Below are 13459 nucleotides of genomic sequence, written 5' to 3' on the forward strand. Positions count from 1 at the left end.
GGATTTTTTTTTTTTTATCCCAAGAATATTTCAGTGATCGATAAAGCCAGGTTAGTATCAATTGCTGAAAATCTTTAGTGTCAGAAATTTAAAAATCGGGTGCCATTAATCCTCACCCATTTGTTTTTCTGTAAACGACTATACGATTAACACGAGTTATCTTTCACTATTTAGTTGTCGAACATGCTATTATTGCATATTTTATCATCCATCCCTACCTTAGACCTTAGTTCCTCCGGTGCCACCAGAGGCACCAAGGGCATCCAAAAAGAGCCGCCAATCATCCCTCATATATGCTGCTGCCCACACGTCTTCCCAATGGGGTGGACTGTCATTCATATTGCTCATTATAATTTACTGATGAGTAATAATAAACTGGTCATGACCTAACCTGTGTTGGTGATTGTTGGAGGTCAGATAGTACTCTTGCCAAGTTTTCGACTGCAAATTCCTGCTTTATCATGTGTGTAGCAATAGCTACACAGATGATAAGCAAACATGGTCTTTTAATTTATTTTTTTCGATATTAAGCTATAAGTCATGCTTGAGACATGCGAATAAGCTTGACAAAAATTTTATCCAAGTAATAAAAGGGTCTTGGATCCCCCCTCCCTTGGATCTTCCACTCTAACAAACAACAAAGAGAGATAAAACTCAACAAAAGAAGAAAAAAACTCACGAGACGGCGGCCAGTAGAGAGAAAAGAGATGAAATATTAAAATAACGTGGATATTTCGCCTGTATCTAAACTAGGCGTTCTCAGCACAAGATAAAGAGAAAAAACACTAAACTAAAACAAATAAAACCACCACCAATAATAATAAATACAATTGGCGCTACTGATCCACGTATGGAAAAGAAGCTATTAGAGTTACTTCAATGAGAACATCAAAGCAACTCTTCCACTCTAAATCCCACCCCTTGGATTTCAAGTAAAATCAGATAGCAACAAAAAATATATATACAAATAAAAAGAAGATATCGTTTCGTGGGTGAGAAGTTGGAGCTTCACTAGGTTGCAGCAATAGCTGAAACCTAGTAAATTTCGAACTACAGTCCGTTGTAACCGAAGATCCGAAAACGAGTCGTTTTATGTGGGCTCGTTTTATTGGAAAACGGAAGTTTTGTAAATATAAGGAAAAACTGTTTTCAGTTTTGTATTGTATCTCTTTTCATGCACATGTATTTTTGTTGTGTTTTTATTAATTAAAAAATTGGGGGGGGGGGGCTCGGTACCCCTCCCCCAGATACGGCATTGCCTAGAACGCCCTTCCCCAGCAGTTAAGGACAATATGCGGCTGGTACCAATACGGTTCTTCTATTCTTGCTACCTTCTACGGTAGCACTATTTCAAGTGAATTATTGCTGCAAATAAACCAGATGGCTTTGAACACAAATGGATAAAAGGTTTTCCTTGAAACTGACTGTAACATTTCACGGAAATAAGATTGAAAAGAAAAATTAATGGGTCTAATTGCTAGAATCCAAGGGGGTGGTAAACCGCTCAATTACTTTTGAATAAATGTACACCAATCTCAAGTACTGAGTAGAGTTAGTCAGTCAAGTAGGCGTTTGGCTCACTATCCTAGGCAACAATATAAGTAATCACAAAAATTGAAGAGAATAGTTAATGGTTCCAATGGCGAAAACTCTACGAGGGAATAATAAAGTGTTCATTTTAGATCATAATGCACAAATTCTTGGCTGCCAGTTTCAATTACTAGTCAGGCAGGTGCTTCGGTCTCTACCCTTGCCAAATCGTAATAATCTACAAATACTAATGAAATTTGATTTGTGGGGAGCCACAAATACCTATTTTAGAATACTTAAGAACGGTCACCCGTTCTTAAGTTAAAAATACCTCAATTTTTCCAAATTAACACCCCCCAGCTCCTCCAAAGAGAACGGATCCGTTCCAATTATGTCAATCACATATCTAGAACAATTTTTATATCACTTAAACTGTTTATGGTCATTACATGACACAATTTCAGATGAGGCAAGCTCACAGCTCAGCTGTTAACTTTTTACTCTTAATCCCTTTCAACTAATTTCGATAAAATACTGACACGAAACTGAATGAAAAAAAGGCACTAATATTTTTCACGAAAATCATCGAGTCCTCTTTATTCTTTCCTTGTAGTATTATTTATTATTACCTTTTTAGTTGTTGAAAAAATTCAAATTGGATAGCGTCTATGAAGGAAACACCAACGTAGATGGTGTTTCCTTGGGGAACACCCTCCGTGGCCAGTTTCAATTACTAGTCAGGCAGGTGCTTCGGTCTCTACCCTTGCCAAGTCGTAATATTGACGCTGACTCAACACTGGTAATTCACAACTCGGCCACTAGGCTTACAAAAAACATGGTGTTTAGTGGCTACACGGGGCTTAGATATAGTTGTAGTCGCACCTAGGCCCCAAGGCTCTCCGTTCACACGGAGCGTTATTTCTTGAACCTGGTTCTACGAGACCGACCAATCGTGGCTTATGAATTTGGCTCAAGAATTGGAAAATAGAAAATATGAATCAGGAAGTTCATGACTTAGCGTTTTTGTGTGGATATTGTCTGGCTTATGGTATCTGAAAATACAGCTAATAAAGGTCTGGATGTTAGGTTTGAAAAAGTGGTCTCCCAATTACCCTCCATGCATTTTGCTTCATCGAAGTATTCTCATAATTTTTCTCTATTCTATCGTACAGAAACCTTCTGTTCTCCGCATGCACAATAACTTCTTCAAGAAAATCAACTCTTACGCCATTACATATCTGTACCACTTGCTTACCGTCGATCCCTGTCAAATTTTTTGCCATTAATCTTTGATGTAATTGGTTGAAACCTAATCGTAGTTGCTGGTGAGTCGATCCAAGCTGAACTAACATTATGCCTGGGACTGAGACTTAGATACCCGTGTCAACAGGGAGTTTTTGCCAAGTCATAGTCGTGGTCACGACTTGAGCCCTTTTTGAATGGTCACTTCCTCAGACCTTGAATTCAAATTTCAAATAGATTGGCTCATATAATCTTTTAAATCATATATCGAAAAATTGGCTTATATAATCTTAATTTAGCATGAAATCAGATTTTATTTATTGTGCCTGCAATTTAATGTAGAAATAAAACTGTAATTAAGAGTTACTAAGTTAATGAACAGGCTTGGCTGTTAGAAATTTATTCATTGTTCATATTTGGATCACTGTAGAAAGATTTTGTGAATTACTGGGCAATGGCATCAATGGGAGGGGGGTCAAATACAGATAACCACTGTTTTATGAAAAAATAACCCATTTTTGAATATTTTCGTTTTGTTTAAATTTTAAAATTGGAAATATTGTAAATAATCACCTTTGGTTCGATAATATGACAGATATTATTCAAAAAAATGACAATTTTTTTCAATACAGCTAGAAATATTATATTCAGTTAGAAATTTCAGATTATTTTTCTACTCTATTTCACAGCGATTTACGCTTCTTGAAAACAACGTCCAAATGGAGATTAGACTTTGTCCAAATGGAGTTTATTAAAATCAATATCAGTTAGAAATTTCAGATTATTTTTCTACTCTATTTCACAGCGATTTACGCTTCTTGAAAACAACGTCCAAATTGAGATTAGACTTCCCTACAAAGTTAATGTTTGGCCCTCGTTTTCAAGATGATACATAAATACATGCAACACGTTGTTGTCAATTCACAGAAATTAGGGGGAGGCTTGGTTTTTGTTGTTTTTCAATTTTTAATGTTTTTCAATGCAAAAATTTTAGGAAAATGTGTTTTTCAAAATCTTGTGTGTGTGGGGGGGAGGGTGTCTATTACAATATGCAATATGCTGTTTTGTCAAAATTTCAATAGGTATTGAACTGTCAAGTAGGCAAATTTCTAAGCCTTAGATGTCAGAAGAGGGTTAATATAGAAGCTTGGCAATACCTTCCTAGAGTATGTTTTTAGCCCTATTACCCTTTTTTTCCAAGTCGTCACCGCATGATATTGGATTTGAACAACAATGAATGTTATTGGGCTAAATTTTTTCATCTTTGACAAATACCACTAACAGCTCACAGCAGCACTAAGCTGTATGAAGCCAACAAAGCTATGCACGCTCCTCTTCCATCCCAATCTATTCAAAGGCTCCCACTACACCCTTACAAGAAGTTCCAATTTCCCTTAAATCTTCCGTTTTTCGTAGTATCCACGCTTCAGAACCATACTTGACCCATTGTCATCACTTTGGCTTTCAATATTCAACTCTTTTTTCGCTGATTTATCTTCTTATTGAATCAAACTTTTTCAACTATGAACAAAACACCATGGGCCTGTGTTATTCTACTTTTAATTTACCTTATGCACCCATAGCATTTACTAATAAAACTACCTAATTAAATGAAGCTGTACCCTTGATCGATCTTCTCGATATTCAACATTTTCATTTCATTTTCAATTATTTTTAGTGTTAGCGACTTAGTATTCTTGAAATTAATTGTCAAACCTATTATATTCAAAGCTACAGTGATTACAGTTTGTCGAAGATCTGAAGCATGGGTGCTCCTAAAAGAGGTCGAAGATTTGCGTAGATGTTTTCCAGAGAAATTGCCTACAAATTGTTCTTGGTACCCATCTGACTGACCGTATTTCAAACAGTCGGCTCTACAAAAAAGTGGTTCAATCCCGCTTTCTAGGGCTGTAATGGAAAGAAAGGCTGAGATGACTAGGGCACGTTTTTCTAATGAAAGATGCAAGACTGCCAAAGATTTTCCTTTTCGGCCAACCGTCAAGGGCTAAATGGAAAGTAGATCGTCCTCGTTTGAGGTGGAAGGATGTCATAAAGAAATATTTAAAGGAAATGGGAACTTCATGGGAGGGTGTAAAGAGGAAGGCTTTGAATAGATTGGATGGAGGAGGAATGTGCGTGCGTAGCTGTATTGGCCTGAGTTGTTAGTAGCAGCAGTAGTAGTATTCTTGCACCCTGAACTTGCAAAACCCTTAAAAAATCATTAATTTTCCTAAAATATTCATCTGAGATGCTTAAACCGTCAGCATAATATATTTCAAGGAGCGTTTTACTTCCCCATTTGTTTCCATGTCTTCTATCGTCTTTGCTGTTCTGCTTAGGAAGATTCATTCAAATCTACTGTGTGTAATCGCCATCTCTAAAAAAAAATGTTGAAAGAAACACGTTTAAATTGTAAACACATTAAAAGCTTAGTATCAGAATTTCACCGGTAATCAAAAGATAATATTCATTTCTGCTGGAAAAGAACTTTGCATCACAGCCCTATTGTGCAAATATATATCCTGTCCTGAGTTATAGGCCTGTATATCACTGAATTCTCTAGGCTATAAGTCATACTTATTTTCAAACTAATTTAGCACTTTTTCAAATAGCCTAGGCTAACAAAAAACTTATACAATTCAGCATATATATTTGCACATTAATTAGCTTTAAAAATAGTTTAGCTAGGTTAGGATAAAAGTGAATAGGCTGGGTAAAATTCTAGTTTAGCTACTTCTTGCTAGCCTATGTTGGAAAGGATATAGGCTAGATTAGGAAAATGAAACTCAGAGATGGGTTTATAGACTATGTCACCTTCAACTTCATAACTTTGCTCAATCTCAATTTATGAGGTTTCAAGGACCTGCAAATAAATTTCCTAAGTTTTGAAGAGAACCATTGGTATGACTTAAAATTCTGCTCAAATAAAAGGCATTAAGCAAAATTAAAACCCTTAGAAAAGGAAAATAATAACTGTAAATTAAGGCAATATGCTGTTTTGTCAAAATTTCAATAGGTATTGAACTGTCAAGTTGGTAAATTTCTAAGCCTTAGATGTCAGAAGAGGGTTAACATAGAAGATTGGCAATACCTTCCTAGAGTATGTTTCTAGCCCTAGATTCATTACTGAAAACCTCTTTTTTAACTAGTCCCTTTTCAAGATAGTGAAAAATAGCTAAACTATAATTTTAGCAGTGAATATATCACTTAATACTTTTTTACACTCTTTCATGGTTCAAATCATTTCAGGGGCAAATTGTATTTTGAGTCCTGAAAGGGCTCAAAACAGCCCACAGTGACAAAAGTTTAAAAACAAGTTTCTAAAAAACTGGCTTGTCAGAAAAAATTATCATATGTAGCTGATTTAGGAATAGTAATTATGATTTCCCTTAGTTTTAATAACAATATGTTATTTGGAAACAATTTTGCTGAAATTTTGACAAAGTGCTAAAATCCCTAAAAATAATGTCAGTTTTTCTGTGATGGCATTTTTGAGGAATATCAGGCTCTTTTAAAAATTGACTATTGGCTCTTTTGGTGATTATTCCATTATTTTGATAAACTGAAGAAAAGTATGACTCATAGAGAATTCAGTGTATACATACAACTCAGGGTATTTGAGGGTATTGCAAAGATATTTGTACATTAGAGAGAAGAGGAGTTCAATTCCAATAGAAATGAATATTATATTTATATTCAGGATGCAATTCTGATAGGTATATTTCAATCTCATTAGTGAGTTAATTGGAAAATTTACCAATAATTATGGTTGCTCATATATGCTCCTAAAACATACTCAGATCATTAAGAACAGATTCTTACCTGGATCACAAGTGTACTTAAGAGCTGTTTCAGTATTTATAGAGTTAGCAAGTTTAATAAATAATAAGAATCCAAAAAGGAGCAACAACAGGATTTTAGATCTATCTATGCTATTGATGTGTTCACATTTTAAACATTTTTAAAATTAAAGAAATGTACCACTACAAGACATGAAAACAAAAATTTAATATTATTTTAAGATAAAGATCTGTTTTCTCTTGTTTCAAATTTCTATTTGCTGAGGTTTAAAGTGAATGTAGTTTTGTTATAACAACACTGTCAATATGACAACCATGACACAAAAACTTCAGTGAAGATTTTGTTGAAGAGCAAGATATTTAAATTGTAAATATTTTCATAATTCTATCTAAAATCTTTGTAATATTAGTGTTAGTAGACAAATTTACCTGCCTTACATCAATCTTTGTCAAAATAAATAGCAACTCACTTTCTTTTTCTGACTTGTGTATTATTTTTACTATTATGAATGCCAGAAAATAGCACAATTATAAAGTGTCCATTAAGGTTAGTAATTAATAAATAAATAGCATGTTTGACCAAAAAGCCATTTGCTCAGGTACACCTAAATGTTGGTTTGACAATGAAGACCCAGCATTTTTGTGTGCCTCAATGAAAGGCTCCCAGGGTAGCTGCCAAAAGCCCTTCAGTGTTCTCATGTTATTCAGGTCTTGTCCTCTCAGGTACTCTAGAGGAAGGATTCTTTTTAAATATCCCTCTTCTATTGTATTTGTCAGGAATGGATTCCATTCTGCAGCTGTTTTAAATCTTCCTACCCATTGGGTCATTTTAGGGTTGTTTGTTTGATCTTTTATGCTGCCTAGTTAAGAAAAAAATATTTACAGAATTTAGAATCTGTACTTTACCCACAGAATTTCCAGTTACATGGTTTTAAATTTATTTTGAAGTTTTTTTTTTATCACTTCTTATAGAAAGTTTTGAATTTTATGTTTTATTTTAGGTTGCAAATGTAATTTGTATAATTGTAATTAGGGCATGACCAATAAATATTATCAGGCCAGTATGAGGGTCAGTGTCATTATTGTTTATAAAAAAAATACTGGTTATTGGCTGATATTTTTTTATTATTATTATTTCTTTATGCACAACTTGTCAAGAAGAGGGGACTCTCATGTAATTTAGCTCACCCAGCCCTTGGGGGTGGAGCCACTAGCTAAGTCTAACCATAGTAAAGAAGGCAGTAGAGACGAGTCGAATGAAGTCAAATCATACTTGTTGTCAATACACACCTGGTGCAGCATCGTTCTAATGTATGGTGACTTAAAGAATGTACATCTTCTAATAAAACAACTAAAAAGAATATAATTAACCATACAATTGTGTTTAATGAATTTTCACTTGCATGGGTGACGGATCCAATATTCAATTGGTTAAAACCATGATATCCAGTTCACAGCTGAAGATGAGAGGGGGGATTGTAAGGTGGGAAGAGGGGGAGTTCCAAGGTTTTGCTACTGCATCTCAACACCTTGGAAAATTTACCCATTTACCTTGGAAATTTTACTAGTGTGTCTGTATTTGTCAGCATACTGGTTTTGGATTTTAAATCCCTTCTCCAACCTTAAAACTCTAGCTGCACCCCTATATGCAGTTTGCCGAGCATGGATTTGTCAGTAAGAGACCATATCAGATGAATTTAAAATAAAGTTTTCATATTAATGTGTGAATGATTAAAATTCAAAGCCCCACTATTTGAATTTGGATTTTGAATAGTCAATGTCAATAAATATCTTTGATTAATTTTTATAATTAATTATCAAAGACTTGCATCTTTGATTAATTTTTCTTATTTTTCACTTCTGCAAATACTCGGCATTTCCTTTATGTGCTGAGAAGCTCCTGATCAGAAAAGATAAAGAAAATTCTTTCTAGGCCATTCTTGCATATGGCCTAGTTTTTGGAATCCACAGTGAAATATTGAGACTGTTTTTTGGTGTGTAGTACACAAGGAAAAACATTTAAGTGTTAATATTGATAGAATGGCGTGTTTTAACTTTAGGTAAGCTTTTTTTCCAGAGAGGATTTTATTGGTAAATAATATTGGTATCAGTATTGAGCCCAAAAAATCCATATTAGTCAGGCCTTAATTGTAATCCCAAATGTTGTCTCTGATTAAGAGATCTGAACAACATTTTTTTTTTAACATAATGGTTCTTTATGGGATCAAGAATTTTTTCAATTTCTTTTTAATCTTGCTATTTAGTGTTGCTTTAGTTGCCTATATAACCTAAGTTGTAATAGCCTTTATACTAACCATGAGTGGTTTTTTATATTATTGAAGTTTACATAAGCTAATGTTTAGTTAGAATACAGAATAATTTACTTTATTCTATTGAAAGTTGGGTTGTACTTCACTCTTCAAATATTCAGTGAACTTTAGCATTAGTTCTCACTAGATAAGACTCAGTATTTTGTTTTCTATATATACTAGTGAACTAGCCCCAACTTGGCATACATTTTTGTTGAGATAATATATTTCTTAAAGATTCGTCAAGCCAATTTTGTTTTGTAAAAAAAAAGGGGAAATTGAAAATAAAATAAGAAAAAAACAGACACGCCACAGCCTTTTTTTTAGAGATCAGTGATCTGTTTTTTAGTAATAGCAACTTTACTACAACTTGCCTCAGGAGCAGCCCTTAAACATTCCTGAGATATTGCAGATATGTCTTTTTGACAGCATGGTTGCAGATAGTGTCTTCTGATCTAGTTTTTTTAGAGATCAGTGGTCTGCTGCTTGGTAGCAGCACTGTTGCTACTATTTCTACCAACTTGCTGCAACACCAAACCCCCTCCCCCTAAGGCCAACATAGATATGCATATTGATCTTTTACCCTAATCAGGTTTTGTTTAGCCATGAAGTACAATTTTTGGCTTCCTGTCATCCTTCACCAGTGAAACGTTGCCTAATCATCTCAACCTTTTGTTCACTATAGTCGTAAAAAGTGTGATCAAATATAATTTTGTTGTTTACTGTTTGTGAGTTAGTATCTAAATATGTTTAAATAGTTGTAGTGTATTTACTGTATTGATAAATTTATCTATTGTCCAAGGGTATTATTTTTTTGCTGTTGATGTTTTATAACCTATGATTTTTTCTTTTTATTTAGTGCTTAATTCAACTGTATCTCCTCACTATCCTTTAGAGGCCTAGGAACCTTGTCTGTTCAGTGTCATCTTTATGAAATATTTATTGTCCTTGACAATTTCCTCTTGATCCTCAAAATAAACATTTTAAATTTATGTAATTCCCCCATCCTGAATTCTTTCAAAGTTTTAGCCATGCCCATTAAGCTGCCAATTTACATTACATTGCCAATTACAGCCTTAGCTTTAGAATATTTCCCTTGATTTAGTCTTGACACTCCCAAAAAAATTTTATTTATTGCCCTTAGCTGTACATGAAATATTTCAGATGTGCTGTTATGACAACCTGATGCACAGTGCTCTTTGGATTTAGTTCAACTGCACCTCAACACATCCTTATGGTTTCAAGTTCATGCCCTTAGTCGTTCCTGAGATATTGCAGATACGTCCTTTTGACAACATGTATATAGATAGTGACTTTTGATTTAGTTCATGAAAATTTCACCTTAACACCCTTTTTTATTCCTAAGATATTAAATATATGCCCTTTTGATAACCTGAATGCACACAGTGTCTTTTGATTTTGTCCAACATGACCTAAAAACTTCAACTTAATACCCTCAGGCGTCCCTTAAAAATTGCGAACACGCCATTTTGACAAGCTGATTTTTTATATAGTCCTAAGTCCCCCTCAAAATTCCCCTAAGCCTTTTTGGAGACTCAGGACAAAAAAAGCCTCCTTTTGCCAATAACATAACCTATATGTAAACAATAGGCACATTGGATAGTTTAGAGGCCTTTTCCAAGGGCCATAAAGAAGGAGGGTCATGTCCTAAACTATGTTAGAAGTCACACCACAACCTTTTTTTTAGGGGTCAATGGTCTGATGACAACACTAGACCCTTAACGTCCAAACTGGCGGTGCTTATCTCCGTTTCCTGACGCTTCAGCCAGGATGTGCAATATCAGTTTTGGGGCCAGCCATCCTGACCTTTTACACAACCTTCTTGTTTACCTTCCTCAGATCTCTCCATGTACCCATTTAGACCTGGGTCGACTCTGGCTTACCTTACAGAGTCGTGCCACTGACCCACGTCTCAAACCAAATAACCGGCCACGCCAGGAATCGAACTCGTACCCCCTGGACGAAGGATTATGAATTAGGTCAACAGTCACCTCAGCATTTCCTGAAAGTTTCAGGTTAATGCCCCTAGCAGTCCCAGAGATATTTAAGATTATCCTTTTGACAACGTGGATTCATATAATCTCTTTTGATTTAGTTCAACGTACTCTGAATGTTTCAGCTTAATACCCTTTGCCATTCAGGAGATTTTGCAGATATGTCCTTTTGACAACCTCGGACGTACATAGTATCTTTTGATTTAATTCAATATTCCCTGAAATTCCAGCATAAGACCATTAGTTGTTCCTTGAATATTGTACAGACACCCTTTTGACAATCTGGATAAACATAGTATGTTATTATTTAATATTATATCCCCCTTGAATTTTCCTGTAAGTTTCAACTTAGTACCCTCTTCTGTTCCTAAGATATGGCATCCAAGTCATTTTGACAACCTAAATGCACCTAAACTTTTTGGATTTTGCTCAGTAGTAGTAGTAACCCTGAGAGTTTTTACATAATGCCCTCAGTCGTCCTTGAGATGTTGCTGATGCGCCCCGTCGACAATTTCAATGTATATAGTGCCTTTTGATTTAATTTTACATCCCAATAAACTTTACCTAAAAGTTTCAAATTGATAACTTATTCTGTTCCTAAGATATTTCATCTATACCCTTTAAACAACCTGGATTAATACTTTTAGCTGTTTCAGAGATGTTGCTGACATGCCCTTTTGACAAAATGTATGCACCTAACGCCTTTGGTTTATTTTTACATTCCCTCCACTTCCCCTGAAAGATTCAACTTATTATGATGTTCTGTGCCTGAGATATTGCATCTATGCAATTCTGACAACCTGGATGCACTTAGACTTTTTATTTAGTTCAACTGTAATAGCAGTAGAAGTGTGAGTAGTAGCTGTAGTAGTAGCAGTATCAGTATTAGTTGTAGCCCTCAACCGTTCTTTGGATATTGCTGATACGCCCTTTTGACGACCCACATGCATACAGTGGCTTTTGATCGAATTTTACATCCCCATTAATATTCCATGAAGTTTTCAACTTAATACCCTATTCTGTTCCGAAGCCATTTCACCTACGTTATTTTCACAGCTTGAACACATTTAAACTCTTTGATTTAGTTCAATAGTTTTAGTAGCAGCAGTAGTAAGTAGTAGCAGCTCTGAAAGTTTCATATTAATACTCTAAGCCGTTGCTGACACATTGCTGATATGTCTTTTTGACAATTTGCATGCACATCATGTGTTTTGACCTAGATAGACATCCCCATTAACATTCCCTTAAAGTTTTATTTTAATGCACCTAGCCTTTTTCGAGATTCAGGATCAAACTCTGGCGTTTCCAAATAGTAAAACCTATATGCAACCAAAGGGCAACTTAAATAAGTTACAGGCCTTGTCCAAAGGGGTGTGTATGTGGGGTAGGGGGTGCCATCCCCAGAGGCGTGGGGATGGCATTGAATTGTGGTTTGGACATTATTTCTTCGCTTGTAAAGTGTAATTCCCAGAACATCAAGCTTCCTGAACTTTCTTATAAAATGTCCCAGCAAAGTCCCAATGATCCTTGTCAATGCCTTCAGTGCCAAGGTGAACTCTTGGCTTGAAATAGCTGCGTGGCATAGCGTTTAAAGTTGCTGTGGACAGTCTTAAGTTTTGATCTCCTACTTCAAATGCGGAAAAACTGTCATAACGTTGTCATTATAAGGAACCCTCCCCCAGAGCTCAGTGACTATCCTACGCATGAAGAAGCTTGAAATGCTGTTTGGTCGCGAAGGGATCGTGGCTCTGAATTCCAAGCCACAAAGCAAAAGCTGGGTTGTGATGACACGTGATAAGCGCTCAGCTGACACACTGGCCGCAGCTGCTACTACCTCCATTCCAAACGTTGAAACTAAAGTGATTTAAAAAAAGCCTCTAGCAGTTGTCCTTGAAATACCCGATAACTATTCAAGAGCTGATTTAGACGCCTCAGTGGACGGACTTGTCAGTGCTAATCAAATTGGTCTTTCAAGCACTTTTCGCCTCGAGTTTATCGACAAAGCCGTTTTGAACGCGGTCCAGGAGTCGGGAATCCGCACCGGATTCGAAATTTTGCGCGCTAAGGCCTTTCAATCGATTCCGCGTCGATGTTTTCGCTGTCAAAGTACTGATTACCTTATTCGAACTTGTCACTGCTCACCAGCACATCTAAAGTGTTCCAGATTTTCTGGCCCTCATGTGAATTCCAAGGGAAAACCTTGCCAAGCCTCGCCAAAATGTGTAAATAATACCATGGAACACGTAACGTTTCAGTCTGAAACTCAAAATTCTCCAATCGGATCTCTATAATGCTAATAAATGAATGCTCAAACTCAGATTAGCTTTTTGTCCCCTAATATCAATGGTACAAAAGACAAGGATCTACTAATTAATGAGCTGATTGACGTTTATACGAGAATTATTATTTATATTATATGAGAGAGGTTTATATGACTTTATAGTTGTCAAACCAATAATGCTATAAATTATTCATGGTGCAGAGAAACTACAAGGCCAGTGAAACTAAAAAAAGTACATAGATGCGGTACAAACAGGGAGTTACTATTGACCTTGAAGCTCCA

At 35.6% G+C, this 13459-nt stretch overlaps 1 long non-coding RNA gene across 1 annotated transcript; it reads left to right on the plus strand.

The window, feature by feature from the left end:
- Positions 1 to 5182: 5182 nt before the first annotated feature.
- Positions 5183 to 10279, plus strand: LOC136034067 (uncharacterized). The gene is made up of 2 exons (XR_010619106.1): positions 5183 to 5221; positions 10046 to 10279. It is a non-coding gene; the product is annotated as an uncharacterized LOC136034067 (long non-coding RNA).
- The last annotated feature ends 3180 nt before the right edge of the window (positions 10280 to 13459 follow it).

This window comes from Artemia franciscana, chromosome 12 (assembly GCF_032884065.1).
Source record: "Artemia franciscana chromosome 12, ASM3288406v1, whole genome shotgun sequence".
NCBI lineage: Eukaryota > Metazoa > Arthropoda > Branchiopoda > Anostraca > Artemiidae > Artemia > Artemia franciscana.